Here is an 18,777-nt window from a genome sequence, read left to right on the forward strand (position 1 = left end):
GTAGGAAAATCTGACTTCCGCTAACGTTTATATTGTAGGCCCAACAGTCCTGTCCTGACTTCTTTCTCTGATTAACAGCAATATGAATGTATAAGCCAAATAATCAACCCTTTCCTTCCCAACTTCTTTTTGGCCATGGTGTTTTGTTGCAGCATAAGACAGAGACCTTCAATAAAGTCACCTTAATTAGGCAGATCAACATGGAAATGAAAGCCTTAAAAAGTGTTTCAAGCCACACGAGCCTTACTGAATGAGCCAACCAACAATAGCAAAATAAAAAATGGAAAATTCTCCAAGGCAGACCATAAATAAGGCTGACTAGGAAAATGATTGAAACTGACGGTGACTGCCAGCACACATCGGTCTGTAGGCCACTCGGAGGGGTCTGGGAGACCCACGGAGGCTTGCAGAGGAGACACAGCAGCAGAGAGTGAGCCTGCAGAACACACAGTATCTCCACAACAACGGAAAAAAGTTCCTAGCGAAAGATGCTTTCAGAAGTGGACTCATGGGGCAGCGCACGGAGGAGAGAGAGAGGAGGCACCAGTGACCAGGATGGGAGCACAGCTAACCACTGGACCTGCAGTGGACACTCCTGCCGCTCACCCCTCTGGAGTCACGGTGCTGGGTGCCAGCAGGACAGGGCTCCTAGCGCGGGACATGTTGCCCTGCCCAGGCGCACTAACTCAGAACAACCACAAGATACCGCTTTCTAAGCAAAGGACATTGTCACTAAGACACAAAGGCAGCCTACTGACTGGGAAAAGATCTTCACCAACCCTGCAACTGACAAAGGTCTGATCTCTAAAATATATAAGGAACTCAAGAGACTAGACGGTAAAATGCCAATTAACCCAATTAAAAAATGGGGCGCTGAACTGAACAGAGAATTCTCAACAGAAGAAGTTCGAATGGCCAAAAGACACTTAAGGTCATGCTCAACCTCCCTAGCTATCAGGGAAATGCAAATCAAAACAACTCTGAGATATCATCTTACACCTGTCAGATTGGCTAAAATCCAAAACACCAATAATAACCTTTGCTGGAGAGGTTGTGGGGTAAGGGGTACACTCATCCATTGCTGGTGGGAATGCAAACTTGTGCAACCACTTTGGAAAGCAGTGTGGCGGTTTCTCAGGAAATTCGGGATCAACCTACCCCAGGACCCAGCAATTCCACTATTGGGAATCTACCCAAGAGATGCCCAATCATACAACAAAAGCATATGCTCATCTATGTTCATAGCAGCATTATTTGTAATAGCCAGATCCTGGAAACAACCTAGATGCCCTTCAGTGGAAGAATGGATGAAGAAACTGTGGAATATATACATGCTAGAATACTACTCAGCGGTAAAAAACAATGACATCTTGAATTTTGCAGGCAAATGGATGGAAATAGAAAACACTATTCTGAGTGAGGTAACCCAGACCCAAAAAGATGAACATGGGATGTACTCACTCATAATCGGTTTCTAGCCATAATTAAAGAACATCGAGCCTATAAATTTGGGATCCTTGAGAAGATAATAAGAAGGTGAACTCCCAAAAAAAGATATAGTAATCCTCCTGGATATTGGAAGTAGACACGATCGCCAGGCAAAATTGGGAACTTGAGGGTTGGGCAAGACTGGGCCAAGGGAAGATGGGGAGAGAAAACTGTGAAGGGGAGAATGGGGGGAGCTCGGAGGAATGGGGTGCTTGGGATATAGGAAGGGTGGATACGGGAGCAGGGAAGCATATATCTTAATTTAAGGAGCTACCTGAGGGTTGTCAAGAGACTTGACCCTAGAGGGGTTCCCAGGTTTTCAGGGAGACGCCCCCAGTTAGTTCCTTGGGCAGCTGAGGAGAGGGAGCCTGAAAAGGCCAGTTCCTATAGCCATACTGATGAATTTCTTGCATATCACCATAGAACCTCCACCTGACGATAGATGAAGAAAATGACAGAGCCCCACATTGGAGCACCGGACTGAGCTCCCAAGGTCCTGATGAGGAACAGAAGGAGAGAGAACATGAGAAAGAAAGTCAGGACCGTGAGGGAACCTCCATCTGGCGACAGATGAAGAAAATGACTAAGCCCCACATTGGAGCACTGGACTGAGCTCCCAAGGTCCTGATGAGGAGCAGAAGGAGCGAGAACATGAGGGAGAAAGTCAGGAACGAGAGGGGTGCGTTCACTCATGGAGACGGTGGAACAGAACTAATGGGAGATCACCAACTCCAGTTGGAATGGGACTGATGGATCATGCGACCAAACCCGTCTCTCTGAATGTGGCCAACAGCGGGGGCTGACTGAGAAGCAAAGGACAATGGCTCTGGGCTCTGATTCTTCTGCATGGACGGGCTCTGTGGGAGCCTTCTCAGCTTGGTCGATCACCTTCCTGGACCTGGGGGGAGTTGGGAGGACCTTGGTCTTAGCATAGAGTGGGGAACCCTGATGGCTCCTTGGCCTTGAGAGGGAGGGATGGGAGGTATGCATGGAGGGGAGGGGAGGGAAGGGGGAAAAGGAGGGGAGGGAAGGGGGAGGAGGAGGGGAGGGAGGGGGGAGGAGGAGGGAAGGAGATGGAAATTTTTAAATATAAAAAATAAAAATAAAAAAAAATAAAAAAAAAAAAAGATACCGCTTTCTAGATTAAGTCTCCTCTAAAGAGTTTCACGGCCAGAGCTACCACCAGAGGCCAAGCCGATGTCTGTGGTGTGCACGGCACAGGAGGCCATGTAAACATCAGTGTTGTCACAGCAGGACATGCTGACGCCCGTGGTCTGTGCAGCTGCCCGAGCCTATACTGACGCCCGTGGTCCCTGCAGCTGCCCGAGCCTATACTGATGCCCGTGGTCCGTGCAGCTGCCCGAGCCTATACTGACGCCCGTGGTCCCTGCAGCTGCCCGAACCTATACTGATGCCCGTGGTCCGTGCAGCTGCCCGAGCCTATACTGACGCCCGTGGTCCCTGCAGCTGCCCGAGCCTATACTGACGCCCGTGGTCCCTGCAGCTGCCCGAGCCTATACTGACGCCTGTGGTCTGTGCTGCCAATGCAAACCATGTTGAAGTCCATGATTAGTGCTGCAGCTAGGGTAGGGACCAGGTAGATGTCTGGGATCTGGGCTGCCACAGGAAAACTTGTTGATGTCTACCATCTGTGTTGCCACTGGAAACCATGTGGGAGACCATGATCTGTGCTGCCCCTGGGTTGGCTGTCATGGGCAAGGGAACTTCTCTGGCAGTGGTATCAATGACTGCAGACCCGTAACTGAGAATGAGAGACAATGAAAGTTTCTGTGTCAACCCCCTACCCTACTAAGGAAAAGAAGCAGTCCAGACAGGAAGCCATTGATGAGAGTCCTTAAGAACCATGATGAAGATGCTGAAGTTCAGCTCGTCACAGTCAATGGCTTCTGGGGGTAGGCAGGAGTTTTCCTGAAGGGGTTTGACACTGGGAGTTTGACCATACCCCAGCGTCAACACATGGATGACACACATTTGACTTGATGGCTTTTTAGTTTGTTTTTTGGTTTTGTTTTTATTGGGGGGGGGGGTACAAGAGGGGAGGGTGGACCTGGAAGAAATAGAAATGGAGTATAAATGGGTACATTGTATGAAATTCCCAAATTTAAAAAAAAAAATATAACATGGGGGGGGGGGGGAGAAAGACTCACTGTATTTTGAAGGTGTCAAATCACAGTAAGAATGTTCTCTCTTTAGAACAGAAATGAGAGCAGAAAGTTAGAAATTTCAGGCATATGAAAGAATTAAAATATATTCTACTAAAAAAACGAATGAATCAAGAGAATTGGTAGGAAACTTGAAGACACTTGAAGATGAAAGTGCAGACCGTATACAAACACTGAAGGGACTTGGTTCAAGCACTGCTGAGATACAAACACTGAAGGGACTTGGTTCATGCACTGCTGAGATACAAACACTGAAGGGACTTGGTTCATGCACTGCTGAGATACAAACACTGAAGGGACTTGGTTCATGCACTGCTGAGATACCTAGGTGAGGCTCCGCTCCTGATGAGCAACCTGTAACCATCAGTTATAGAAATTACAGATGCTGGGTAAATGATGTTTAGGATAGAAAGCATTTTGGTTTGAATATGTATATATACACATGATACTGTATGTTTATACATATAATATTGTATATGTATACATATATATGTGTGTATACATACACACACACATATATATATACAGTTTATCAAAACAAACTGGAATGTGGAAAACTGGAAATGACCTGTGACAAAGAAATTGAGTTCACAGCTGAAATTCCCATGATGAACAGTCAAGACCTGCATGACATTATCAATTATGTAAAAATTTTAAGAAGAATGCTGATTCCCTCAAAAGGTTTCCAAAAAGAAAAGAGTAGGTAAGGTAGTGCACTATCCAGGGTTACCTCAGTACCCACACAAAGTGAAGTCACACGGGAGGTGACTGCAGAGAATAGCCTCATGAACAGATAGACACAAATCCCTAAATGCAATCATCCCTCTCTGTTCTCAGGGAATTGGTTCCAGAAGTACATGTGCACACAGAAATCACTTATGTAAGTGCCATGGGATTTACATATAACTACCCACAGTCTCTCAGACACTTCAAATCATTTTTAGATGACTTAGACTACATACAATGTACATATAATGTAAGTGGTTGTTACAGTATATGATTCAGGGTCTCTACATGCTCAGTACAGATGCAGCTTTTCGCCCAGAATTTTCACCCACAATGCTTGAATCTGTAACACAGAACCTGAGGACGTGGAGGGCTATCTTTGCTTATAAGCATTCATGGCATGTAAGCATGCCGTGTCCTAGGGGAATTTATTCCAGGAACACCAGATTGAGTCATCATACCAAGCCCAACATAATACAACAATAATAACAGAATGAGGGACGAAGCACATGGACATCTCAGGAGATGGAAGACATCACAAAATCTAACACTCCCTCTTTAAGAAAGAGCATACAAACTAGAAACACGAGGGGACTCGATCCATTACAAAGCATCTTGAAACTCCTATAGCTAAAATCATATATAACAGTAAAGACTGTAAGTTCTCTTGCTGTGGTCAGGTAAAAACGATAAAGCAGTTCATTCTTTCATTATTAGACAACATAGTGGGAATTCTAACTGGAAGGATCACTTAGGGAAATGTAATGGCAGTGATCAAAATTAGCTTCAGATGACACCATCTTGTTTATTGAGGCCCTTTATGAATTCATTACATAATTGTTAGGACAAACACATCCTGAAAAGATGCAGGGAGAAAGTTCAAAACACAAAAGTCACATGAGAAATGAACAATTCAAAACTGGTTTTATTTGGGGGGGGGGTGGTTTTTTTTGTTTTTTCGAGACAGGGTTTCTCTGCAGCTTTAGAGCCTGTCCTGGAGCTAGCTCTTGTAGACCAGGCTGGCCTCAAACTCACAGAGATCCGCCTGCCTCTGCCTCCTGAGTGCTGGGATTAAAGGCGTGCGCCACCACCGAGTGGAATTATGAAAATATCACATAAATCCATATTTTAAAGGAATAAATTTAGTCAAAGTTGAAAACTAACTCTTGGAAACCATAGAGAAGTTGTAGCTTCTGCGGGTCGCGCCCTCACAGTCCACTCCAGCAGTTTTCCTCCGCACACATCGTGGCCATCTTTCTACAGCACCTCAGCTTCCAGGCCTTCATGGTATCATCGCTAGTGTGTAAGCATGTCTGCCAACTGCCACCATTAACCCACTCTGGATCCCAACAGTTTGAACATGAAATAAACCCTAACACTCACGGGTTGAAATTCTGGTCCTCAATGCAACACTGTCCATAAGTGGAACCATGAGAGGTAACTTGATCATGAGGGCTCTAACATTGATCTGTTAATGAATTCACATCTGAATGGAGCACTAGGAGACAGAACCCATGTATGGGAAGTGGGTCACATGAGGGCATTCCCTTGAGTGGCATGTCTCATGCCTCAGACCTTATTCTCTATCTCCTCTTTCAGCCACGCATGTAAGTCGACAGTTGAGAATCAAATGATGAGGCTCTATATCCCAGCCCTAACCACCAGCTGCTTTAAGCTGCTTTACCAGAGGCAAGGTCGGATCTGGGGACCCAGGATAAGACCACCAATTGTCCATTACTACTTCTAAAAGCTTGTGCAACGACCTCAGACTGCATTCCCTCCCCTGGCCCCCACATTCCAGCAATAACTTTGGCAGAAGACTTCTGCCTTTTTGGAGGCCAGGCTGAAGTAAAACCCCACAGCCCACACTCCCTAAAGATGCGAATCAAGCAGGAACGCAGAACCCCAGAAGCCACACACGTACTTGGAACTGCAGAGGCACCAAAACCCCAGAGGTCTTGCAGGCCACAAAAATTGTACTGGACCTAAAGACAAAACACCTGACTACTGAAGCCAGAAGATCAGAGAGGAAACAGCATGCCGCTACTGTGGTGTGCCTGTCATCTGTTCGAGTATTTACATGTGCCCATGCATGGTAGACATCGCTGTCACAAATCACAAAATGCAGAAACACAAACACCAGCTCTATTTACTAGTTTTCAAAACAGGATCAAAACTGGGCACAGTGGTGAGTGTTTGTAATTCCAGCACCCAGGAGCTAGGTAGAGCACTGTGAGATTGAAGCCAGCCTGAACTATATAGGAAGGTCCTGTCTTTCATAAGCTAAACAAACAAAGCAAACCAAAGATGGGTGTGCTTTGTGAGCCATAGAGTAATGCCAATACACACTCTTCTGCAGTGCCCTAGTTTGCTTTCTGTTGATAAACACAAGAGTAAAGGCAACTTGAGAAGGTTAAGATGCATTTCAACTTAAGGTTTAAAATCCACCAAGAGGAGAAATCAGAGCAGGATCTCAAGGCAAGAGCCTGGAGACAAGAACTGGAACAAGCCATGTGGGAAATCCACTCACTGGATTGCTCTCCGTGAATGCTTTAGCTTACTTTTTCAATGATTTTTTTTAAGATTATAATATAATTACATCATTTTCTTCTTCCCTTTCCTCCCTCCAAACTTCCCCTTGAGCCCTCACTCCCTTGTCCCCTTTCAGTCCCTGGCTTCTTTTGCTTTCATTGTCGTTGGCCTGTACACATTTGCTTGCATATATCCCGGGATCACTTGCCTGGATGTGGAACTGCCCACAGTAGTCTGGGCCCTCCCATCCCTATCACCAGTCAAGAAAAGCCCAATCAACCCATCTACAGAATCAAAGTGAAGTTGAATATCTTATTTCTGATGGAGACCAACTTGATAGGGGCACTTTCTAGCTTGGGATTTCCTCTTCTGAGACAGCAGTGACGTGTGATAAGTCAGCCAGCATATGCATTACAGCTAGTTAGACAATGCACAGGAGAAATATTCTTCTTAACAGACACAAGCCCCCTGAGGCTCAGAACGGTCAAGTGAAGTAACGCTAGCAACTGCGAAAACATTGCATCACCAGCTGCTTCCCCCCCGAGAGGACAGCACCTGTGGTCTTGAGGCTGAGGCGTGGCGCTGACCTGGATGTTACTGTAGCCCTTAGAGATTGCAGAGGATGACAAGAGTCAGAAGATGAAAGAAGAGGGTGCCACACTACATCTAAAAAGCAATCTAGCCCCCAAAGTAGCTGCAATATTCCACAGAAAGAGTAAGCTTTGCAGCTGAGAAGGAAGATGTATTGAGGAGGAAGATGAAGGAAAGGTGCCAGTGAAGAAACTTGCAAGAGATAGTTGGCCCAAAAAACTCAAAAATCAAGCCAAAATAGCAAAGTCTTTCAGCCATCAATACCAAGATCAAAATGTGAAGAATCTTTGAAATAACCGGGGTGGGGGCCCTAAAACAGCAAAAGTACTCGGTGGTGTTTCACCTTCATTGCCAGCTTGATAGACTTTAGAATCGCCATGGAAACAGACCTCTGTGAACATTTATATGTTGTGCCTACAGGAAGGTTGAAGCCATCGTGGAAGATCCACCATGAGTGTGTGTAGGTGAAAGAGAGAGAGACAGACAGAATCTTACTCTGCTACCCCATAAAACACCAACAAACTAGAAGTGCAACAAAAGTCACAGGAGGAACACCCTGTCAATTGTTAAACTTTAACTCTTGGAAAGAAAATATCCACCTTAATTCTAGACTTAGCAAATATTGCATTTGTGTGTTAATAAACCTTTTTCACTGAATCACTGGATAGAAGCATCCATCCTGAACATACATCTCCCAACTTCATCTGAAGGCAAATCATAGGACAGATATTCAAACAAAGGTGGTTTTCAATTTAGCCAAACAAGAGCTTTCAGAGCAGTACGTTACTTCCACAGCGTGGTCAACAGAGTTTCATGGGCTTCCACGGGGTGTTTTGGTCTCAGAGCTCACTGTTTCACTAAAGAACCCCTTTATCAACTCTGGATGTAAAGCAATACAAAGGCTGTACTTCTGTAACAACATGGGGCCAGCCATCCAGGAGGCTCCTCATGTCACCTCCACATGAGTATGTCAGATTGCTAGTCTCCGACCATAATCGAATACAAGTAATTCATCACATTAATTCTGCTTATAAGTCAAATTTTCAAATACAGAATAAATTACTGTCAAGTTATTTTCTATCTCTGCCTCAAAATCCACACCAGGAACCCATGGCTTGGGGTTGGAAAGCTGAATGCTAACAAATATTTTTCCTAATGAGCACAAATGGAGCTAAGAGGATTACCACCGGACCAGTAATCACTGCTAACTATAGCCATATTGCATAAGCCCAAGATTACACACATACAGACCCACCAATATCACCAGCTACACAGATGTCATTGTCTCAAAGAAACAGTCTTAGTAACTCATTTTAAACTAGAAATTAGCTTAAAAAAATCAAGAATAATAAAATATTCTTCCTATGTAAGAACCGATGTCTATGGAAAATTTCTAAGTGTTTAATAATACTCTGAAATTCCTTAAGGTGGTTCTCTTAACATCACTCATTAGTTTAAGGCAATTAGCCCTTTTAATAAATGTTAGTAATTTTGCTAAAGAGTAAAAAATTATTAAAGAATAACAAAATTCGTTGTTATGTTAAAGAATAAAAATTCTTGTTAAAGAATAACAAAACTAGTTATTTTCATAAAGAACAAAGATAAACACATATTACAATATTTTGAATTATGTTCTCCCCTACTTTGTGACTGCCATATTAGTGATCCTTATCTAGGGGCCAAGAAGCAAACAGGGAGAAGGCTAAGCATCCTGTAGCACATGAGGCCACTCCTAATCCCAAAAATTGTATGAAGCAGAAAGTCAGAGTTGAGAACCTCTGTGCAACAGACTTAAGTATTGAAAGAAACTAAGAGCCTGTTTGCAAGTGCAAAATTCCTGTTTTAAAACACTTGAAACTCAAAATAAATAAGTAAATAAAAATAAGTAAGTAAAATAAATAAACAAAATGCTTGAAACTCAACCCAATATAGGCAACAAGCGCATGAAACTTTTCTCTATGAGATTAAGACATCAGGTGACCTGTGACCCAGTGGTAAGGACCCAGACAGGAAAATCTCTGACTTAAATAAAATTTCCATGACAAGACAGAAAAAAAAGTGCAACGAGAGGTCAGTAGCTAAGCTCTGCTCTCACAGAACCTTGGCGGCATCTGGGGAGGTGGAGGGAGAAACACTGCAGAGGAGCAGGGAGGCCCAGTGTCAGGGAAAGAGGGGGAACAAGGGGTTATCTTTTAACACCCAGTGGCTCACACCACCAATCAGTCAGACCCAGACAATCTTAAACATCCTCTAACTCCCATCTCCACCTCAGTGACTTAGATAGGACTTTACTATCTCTGATATCGACTATTATAATAGCTTTCAAAGTAATTGTCTAATACGCAGCTCTAGACTCACCTACCACACCAGTGGAAAATCATCTTCCTGACATGTACATCTGGCGCTATCATTTAGTTTTGGAAGGGGACAGAGCAGGAGTCAATGCCCCCACCACTGTTATCAACTTCAAGGCCATTTATAGAGAGGATTAAAATATTCTAACACAAATCTAAAGTACAGTCAAAGAAAAAGACAAATTCGACTGAGCTAGAAGCTGAAAACAAAAGATTTTGAGATCAAGAGAAAGGCCTGACTGAGCATAGGAAATTTGGGAGATCTCAGTGTATTAGCAGAAACCCTTGTCTGCACACAAATGTGTGGTGCACACAGAAGAAATAGTCCTTTTTCAAAAGGTTAACTGTGGCATGAGAAAAATCAAAAAGTGTAAGAACAAAGAATACAAATTTTCAATCTCCAGGGATTAGGGAAAGGCCTGCATTTAAGGGGCATAGTATATAAGGGCACCATGGAATTCTCTTAGGCGTTGAAATTATCCTGTACTTTGTAGTGGTGCTTTCAAGGGTCTGCACACGGTTTGCTGAGAAAATGGGTGGAGATTCCTGCCCTGGCTTGGGCTGTGGCAGACACCAGCAATAAGGACTAGGGCCCTACCTACACTGGTTATTATGTAGCAGTTCATGAAGGGCTGGATGGCTTCTATTTATACAGTACATGAACAGTAAATCAGGAGAGCAGAATGCCCAGAGGCCAGCTAAGAGTCTTTGACAATTCTGGTGCCCAGTCAGGATGGCAAATAGTAACACATGAATCTTGATGCTACATGTTGTTCTGATCGCCAACTGCTGGGCACCTAAGAAGGCCTTGGGTTCCTTATAGAGCCCCAGAGAAGCAGTCACCCTAACTGCCTTCAGAATGACAATTCGAGGCCAACAACAGGGGATCTCTTCAGCCCTTCTCTCCCAAGATACAAGCCTTTCTCCTTGACCTTCCAAGGACAAAACAGTTTTATGGTAGTTTGAATGAAAAGGGCCCACCTAGGCTTATAGGAAGTGGCACTAGCCTTGAAGGAGTAGGTGTGGTCTTATTGAAAGCAGTGTGTCACAAGGAGGGGCTTTGAGCTTCCAAAGGCTCAAGCCGGGCCCAGAGTCACTCCTCGTCCAGCGCCATGTCTGGCCACATGCCGTCAGGCTTTCCTCCATGATGACAATGGAATAAACCTATAAACCTGTACACCAGCTCCAATTAAATGCTTTCCTTTATAAGAATTACTGTGGTTATAACATCTCTTCACAGCAATAGAACATTGACTAAGATAATTGTACATTTCTAGATGCAAAATCATCTTTTAGCATACACTTCTGCCTTTTTATATTTAATGGAGCATCCAATACCAAACAAACCAAAAGAAATCATGATCGCACCAAAAAAATGTGAATTTTACCTTAGGTTTTATTAAAAATAAACAATATAGGCATGATTTAGGTTTCTCAGAGATCAGTAGCAGATTATGAAAGCAGACAGAAGGAGAGAGGAAAGAAATTACAGAAAATAGGGTCACAGATACCAAAAGAGCCACTCAAGAAGGGCTAGCTGGCTAACACTGCCAGGTATAAGACTGTTCATTGTGTTAGTCCAGCTGGTACACTATGGAATACAATTCTCTGAGCAGCCACCATGTTAGAGTGGACATCACAGATTGAAGTGCAAGAATGCTCCTGAATCAGACAACAGTCCTAGCTGGGTATTCAGACCATAGACTAACCACAAATCCAGTATGCCCCCATGTCCTTACACAGGTCTCGTCCACCAGCACCAACTCTCAGGGAAGTGCTACATTTCCCTACCCCACCTTCTTTCTCTCCATATCTCTACTTGGATTTCTGCCTGGCCATTGGTCAAAACAGCTTTATTCCTCAACCAATAAAAGCAACACATATTCACAGCATACAGGAGGAAGTACCACATCACTTTGCACCTAAAATCAAGAAGATGCATGAACAGGTCCCCACATTTCTTCCGGGGTTCAGTTTTGAAAACTGCTTGGTTAGCACTGCAGCGTTTACAATCCATGCTACAATTACCGAGTCTTAGAGCACCCAGTAGCTGGACAGTGCCAGTTCTCCTGGTACCCAGCAGCCTGGCTGCCCTGTACACAAGAGTCTCGAGCACCTGTTAGACATCATCCTTTAGTACCCTGGCATACTTTCACTCCCCAACATCCCCTTGTAAGAAATCCTTGTTGCTTTTCACCAACATCTTAACTGTAGAACCATAAGATTACTTCATGTTTGGAAGAGATGGACATTTCTATTTTTGTCAAAATGGCATAAAAATTTTTCTCTTAAAACCACTGCAATTGAAAAAAAAACAAAACCAAGTCAGAATTTTACAAAAAAGTTTTTTAAAAATATGACTGAGCTTATGACAAAATTTCCTGGGAGTAACAAAGAAAATGGCCAAAACCAAAGGAAATAAGATTATAAAAATGTTTTGGGCTAGTGGGGATATTTAAATTTAATAGACAACAAAGAATGATAACTAACATCCTGCGCCTGTGCCACTTGGTTAGGACAGGGCTGGCACAAGGATTACAAAGGACACAGCCCTTATTTAAAAGGTAGAACACCCAAGTCAAGGAAGGCTGCAAGCAAGACTGTCTTGGCTTTAGACCTATACAGCAGGGGCAGCTGCTTCTGAAAAGTCCTCATGATCAGCTTGGCATATGTGAAGGAAGAGTTTGATTTAATGCTACCCAGCATCTACAAAACCGCAAGCCAAGAAACAATGCAAGGCTGCTTGAAGTTGGTAATGTGTTTGGATCTGCTGGCAGAAAGAACATAAATCCATGCTTCAGAAACGCACCCTCTCCCACGTCCATGGGATTCTCCCTGATAAAGCCCTGCCAAACAAGAACAGGACTTGTTCCCCGACATCTGTTGCAGCTCAAACTATAAGGCAACAGAGGAAACAAGTCACGAGCAAAAGTGAGCAGAAAGAAAAGCTGGAGAGCTCCCAAGAAGCACAATTAGATATTAAAGAGCAAAATGTAAAATCAAAACCAGAAAGAGGGCTAATCATAACGGACTAGAAAGAACTCCAAAGAACTGAAAAATATTAAATGGATTCCTAACCAGGAGATTAGACACAGCTAAAAAGTGAATGAAATAGAAAACAGATCACCTAGGACTTGGCATCCAGAAAGCATGGAAACAGGAAAAAAGCTAGACATGAAGGTGGGATAAAAGGACCTAGCATGCATATGCATCAGGAAAAGGAAAATATAGGCAGAGAAGAAATGTGGCAGAGAATAACCAGACAATGTTTTGGAATTTTCTAGAATAAAGATATGAATGCAATTTCATAAAGGACAATAAACCCAAGTAAGGGAGGAAAGCAACTCATCCAGGCATTTCCTATAACTGAACAAGCGTGAGGAATCTATAAACATCTCTTTAAATGCAGTGTACTTCAAGGGACTATCAACAATGTACTTGTTAGCATCTTATTTTTAAATGATGTATCTGTGTGGGTTTGTGGACATGAGTACAGCCACCTATAATGCCAGAAGAGGACAGTGGATCTCCTGAATCCTGAGTTACAGGTGTCCTTAGCCACAAGATATGAATGCGAGGATATGAGCTTTATTTCTGCAAGAGTAACAAAGACATGCTTTTTTTGTTTTGTCTTTTAACTTTTATTCTTCTCTCACAAATTACATTCCAACCACAGTTTCCCACTCCCTCCACCCTTCCCTGTCCCTCCTCCCACCTCCTCTCTTTCCCAAATCAACTCCTCCTCCAATTCCCTCACAAAGGAGCAGCCCTCCCAGAGTATCCACAGAGCAGGTCCTAACAAGTGACAATAAGGCTGGGCACAAACCCTCATATCAAGGCTGGATAAGGCGACCCAACAAACCATCTCTCCATCTGAATTTATTTTACAGACTTATCAAAAAGAGAGGAAAAAGAAAACAGGAAAAAAATGTCAAAAATCTTTTTTAAAAAAAATGAAAAAATTCAATTAGTATTTTATACTCAAATTAACATTAATAGTAAGAAAGTAAGAATCTTGCCACTGGCCCTATAGAAGCCATCTTTCCTCCATGTGGAACTTGAGCATGTGGCCACAGAGAGAAACTGCATGCTGGGGACATACCCAAGCATCTGTATGCAGTCACACGTATTCCTAGTTGCTTGGTGTACCCCATCTCCATTAACAGTGTTTAAATGAAACTGGAATATAGGCAGCGGTAAGTGGGCATGACTCAGGCCAGTCCTAACAATGGCAATATTTACCACCCTTTGAATAAATACAACTACTCTTGTCTCCACTACATTTGCGTTTTCAAGATTCCATATCTAAGCTGGCAGGAAGTATTGTTTGCCTGTTACTGGGGCTCCTGGGGCAGTGTTATAGGCAGCTCTTATGGAAACTTTGGCAGGAGTGTATCAGTGGAAAACCTGCTCCTGAGAGTGGACCCGCCCTCCTTATCTTAATGAAGCCTTTAAGCTCGTCATTCTAAAGTTTGCAGATAACCAGATCAAGGCTCAATAAACTTTGCCTATAAATACGTAAATATATTCTGTCTAGTGGGGTCTAAGTGACTCATCCATGAAGATCCCAGTTTTTCCTGTCTTTTACTTTATGTAAGAATTGATTTTTATTGAATAGAAGTCTGTGTTTCTCTGAATTTAAATTTAAACCAACTGTAACACCTAGTTAATCATTCATGAATTGAGGAAAGTCCTTAGGACTCAGATCCATGTGAAATTCATGGACTTTTCCATCCATAAAAACCAACACAATGTCTCCAAATGAAACTATATTTCTTATGTTTTTTTTCAAAATAAATGTCATAAAGTTTTGGTTTTGAATCATGCTTTTAAATGTAATTAGGAAAGTCCATATTTCATTAAAAATACAAGTTGCTGATTTTAAGATACATATGTGATTGAATTTTAAAAACTTGATTCACAGTTTAAGAAAATGATAGTTTAATAAGAATTGCCACAAATGTTTGTCAATGAACAATAATACAGCTCTCATCTCAATAGGAATAAGAGATAATTTATTCTGGAGCCAAATTCAAGTGAACATAGCCTGTGAACACCAATTTAGGTTACTCTAAATTTCACGTTCCACTGTGGAAGCAGTCTCATGAAGTTTTATAGTAACAAAACCGAGAGTGTCATAAATCTAGACACTTTCAAACGCATTGACGGAAACATCACAGGAGGTGGTTACAGCAATGGGGAGGGCGCTATCGGCCATGCACACTCTCTGATGATTTGGGGAAGTTCGTGTTCTGCTAAGTTAACAGATGCCAAACTCTTTTTATCTGTCAGTCACGGGCTATTACTTCCAGCACAGAGGTGAGTAAGGAATGGGTGCTCAGGGAGCGAAAGCTAGAGATGAAGTCTCCAACCTCTCCACATCACAGCAGTCCTAGTCACTCAATCCATTTTTACAGAGAGCTTCTTTTCAAGATTCTCCTTGGCATGTTTAACAAAAAGTTGCTGCCATACATTTTGATAATTTATTTATTTATTAATCACTGTGAAGCAATGACATTCTCAACATATTAATTAGAACAAGATAAATATCTTTTGTCACTTAAGACACTACCAAGAGAATTCCCAATACCAAAACAAAACTGAGATCTATTAAACTGTATTATCTCTGAACAATTTTCCTAAATTGTTCTGTTATTAATAAAAACCTGGGAGTCAGATATTGGGATAAAACCCTGATCAAGAAAGGAGTGAAGGAATGACCAGTAAACCTCTCTCTCCACATTTCTGAGATCGAAAAGGCCACAAATCTTTCTACGCCTCCCCCACTCCTTCCTGTGCCTCTCTATCATGTTTTTCTATGGCTAATTCCACTTAAATAGTAACTGACTCCAGCCCCTGATGCAAGGCTAACTCTATTAATGGTCTTGAGTATCAGTGTGATCAAATATCCAACAACACATCTCTGTATGTTTTGCAGCAGCTTCCTCAGAGGCAAACCTCCTTCTTCCATTAAGCTCATGAAGTAAACAACTTAGAGGCCTCAGGAAGTCTCTGCAACTGAACAGCAACTCTAGGCTTCTCCCTCCCCAAAGTTATAAAGCAGTAAGGACTGGGCCGCACCCATAAGAGACAGAACAGTCAGCTGCCTAGAAGACTCTCGGACAAGTAGAACTGCCTACAAAAGGCAGCACAGCCAAGTTACATTCATTAAAGAAAGAGTTAAGCCAGAAGCCTGGAAGAAGAGACCAATTGAATTGCCCAGAAGAGACTGAGACCAAATCAGAGACCTAGAAAAAGACCCTCTCTCCAACCTGCTGAGCTGCTGCAGGCTGTGCAGTGTTTCCAGCTAGTGTGAGTGCCACCCATAATGCGGCAGGCTTTCAGTGAGGCAGTCGTCTAAGACATTCTACACCACTGAGTCTACCCACCCACATTCTTGTAAATAACACCAATTAAACTCCTTGGCTCATCAAGTTGGACGTCGGTAGTACCTTTACTTTAACCTGTCATTGGTTCCCTATCCGTGGTGAGTCTCCCCAGGAACTGTGTCATACAATGTTTTTTCTTTGTCTCAAATTTAGAATGGAGACTTAATTTTGGGATCTGTGCCCGTATTTACAGACATTTACCTGCTAAAAACAGGAAAAGAAAACACGCTCTACACGTAGCAATAGGCATTGTCCCAGCCTGTGATTATCTAGGTGAAACAGCAGGGAAAACAATCTCATTATCTTCAAATGACTTCCTGTACTCAATCCAAAAGTTGTGTGTGGCTATTAACTCTAGAAAATAAGCCATTTCTGAAAGATTCAAGGTACAAAATCAAGTTTCATAGCCCAGGTTTTGTTAATTGTGTGTATCTGGACTTTGGCTAGATTTCTATGCATTTTGGAAATACAACTGCTTATGAATTTGTCTCATTAAAGTACCATTTATGGATATATATTTGGAAATTTTATTATATAAGAAATCTGCTGTGCGACAATGGTCATGTACCTTTGATTTGTCACTTGTATTGGTTTAATAAAATGCTGATAGGTCAGTAGCCAGGCAGGAAGTATAGGCAGGGCAATGAAAACAGGAGAATTCTGGGAAGAGGAAAGGCTCAGTCTGCAGTTGTTACCCAGACACAGAGGAAGCAAGATGAGAATGCCTCACTGATAAAAGGTACCAAGCCACGTGGCTAACACAGACAAGAATTATGGGTTAATGTAAGATGTAAAAGTTAGTTAATAAGAAAGCATGAACTACTAGGCCAACCAGTTTCTAATTAATGTAGACCTCTGTGTGTTTCTTTGGGACTGAATGGCTGTGGAATCAGGTGCAACAGAAACCTCTGTCAACAAATGATGCCAACATGGACAACTACATCCACATAAAGCCAGAGAAGGCTTAGGAAGTCATTCTAGACACAAAAGAACAGAGTTAAGCATGGCTTCTTCTTAGCAGCATTTTCTCAGGTGGGCTCTGTTTGCTAGAGGCAAGCGCATCTCATTTAAGTGAGGCTTCCTGACCCAGCTTTAGCTGCAAAAGCCTTGCAGTTCTTTTAAGAGGTCCCACCACCAAACACTTAAGTGGGTTTATGAAGAGCTGACAGCATGCTTCTTGGTTGTGGCAGGGACCTTGAAAATCCATAGAGTTGTGGCAATAAACATTTCCTGCCAGTTTCTCCACCATGAAGCTAGACTCTCAGAAAGCTAAGAACTGGAGTGGATCCAGTCATCAAAGTCACAATGTTAATCCTGGCCTTATCACTTAGCAAATTAAAGACTCGTGTGGTCAGAAAAGAAGAGATATACAGTAAAGATAGATTCAGACAAAAAAATCTAAACCATTTACAGTGTGTTTAAAAATACATGTAGGCTTGGGAGAGAAAAGGAAAGGGATATAGTCTTTTAAAAAGAAAGAAAGAGAGGGAGGGAGGGAGGGAGGGAGGGAGGGAGGGAGGGAGGGAGGGAGGGAGGGAGGGAGGGAGGGAGGGAGGGAAGAAGGAAGCAGTTGGGTATGATGGCACACACCTTTGATCCCAGCAACTGGGAGTCAAAGGCAGGCAGATCTCTTTGAGTTCAAGGACAGCTTGTTCTACAGAGTGAGTTCCAGGACAGCCAAAAATACACAGAGAAACCCTGTCTCAAAAAACCAAAAAGTAAAAGTAAAAATAAAAGAATTACAATTTAAAATAAAGCCACATAAAGATGGAAAATACACAGAGAATCTGGATACTGTATGTTATTATTGTGTTCTCTTTGAACTGCTTGATGGCTGAGAAATGAGCAACAGCTGCTAAAAGACATTTGATTATAAATATTGCTCGATTAATCCAACATATATATTTTGAAAATGCCTCAACTTCAAAATTTAAATCAAAAGATATGTTACTTTGGAGAAGAGGTTTTACTTTTGTTTCCACAGGAAATGAGAGGCTGTAGATTTATTCTGAGTTAAGAAAAATCAGGTTTCATCAGGAAAGACCCCTGAAAAATCTTCGATAGGAGCAGATGGCCCAGATGATACAACATTTCAGAGGATCTCTGTTGGAGTTTCCTCTGAGTTCTACATCCAGAACAGCCTAAAGACTGCTGGCTAAAATGATCATGCATCACAGAATATTCCAGTCAGGACTTGACCATAATCCTAAATTTTCTTTAGGTCCCCATAAGATAATCAGCATCCCTAATCAGCAGGAAGTAGCCTAGAAAACTACACCCACATTCCCAAAAAATTGTATTATGGATGTTTTTCTTTGTTTAAAGTGTTGGTTATAAGTTGTTATGGATAATGGTCAGGAAGAAAGCTAAACAAAGGAGATTAAATTCAGAGTTTTTGTTTTGAAAAAAGGGGGGGTAAGTGCTGTGGGACAATGGTCTTGTATTCTATAAATTTTGTCACTTGTATTGGTTAATAAAATACTGATTGGCCAGTAGCCAGGCAGGAAGTATAGG

The 18,777-nt window shown here is 42.4% G+C and overlaps 1 protein-coding gene across 1 annotated transcript in view; it reads right to left on the reverse strand.

The window, feature by feature from the left end:
• Crppa (CDP-L-ribitol pyrophosphorylase A) overlaps positions 1 to 18,777 on the reverse strand; it is a 254,540-nt gene that overhangs the window by 225,376 nt on the left and 10,387 nt on the right.

Source organism: Arvicola amphibius, chromosome 7 (assembly GCF_903992535.2).
Source record: "Arvicola amphibius chromosome 7, mArvAmp1.2, whole genome shotgun sequence".
In the NCBI taxonomy this organism is placed as follows: Eukaryota; Metazoa; Chordata; class Mammalia; order Rodentia; family Cricetidae; genus Arvicola; species Arvicola amphibius.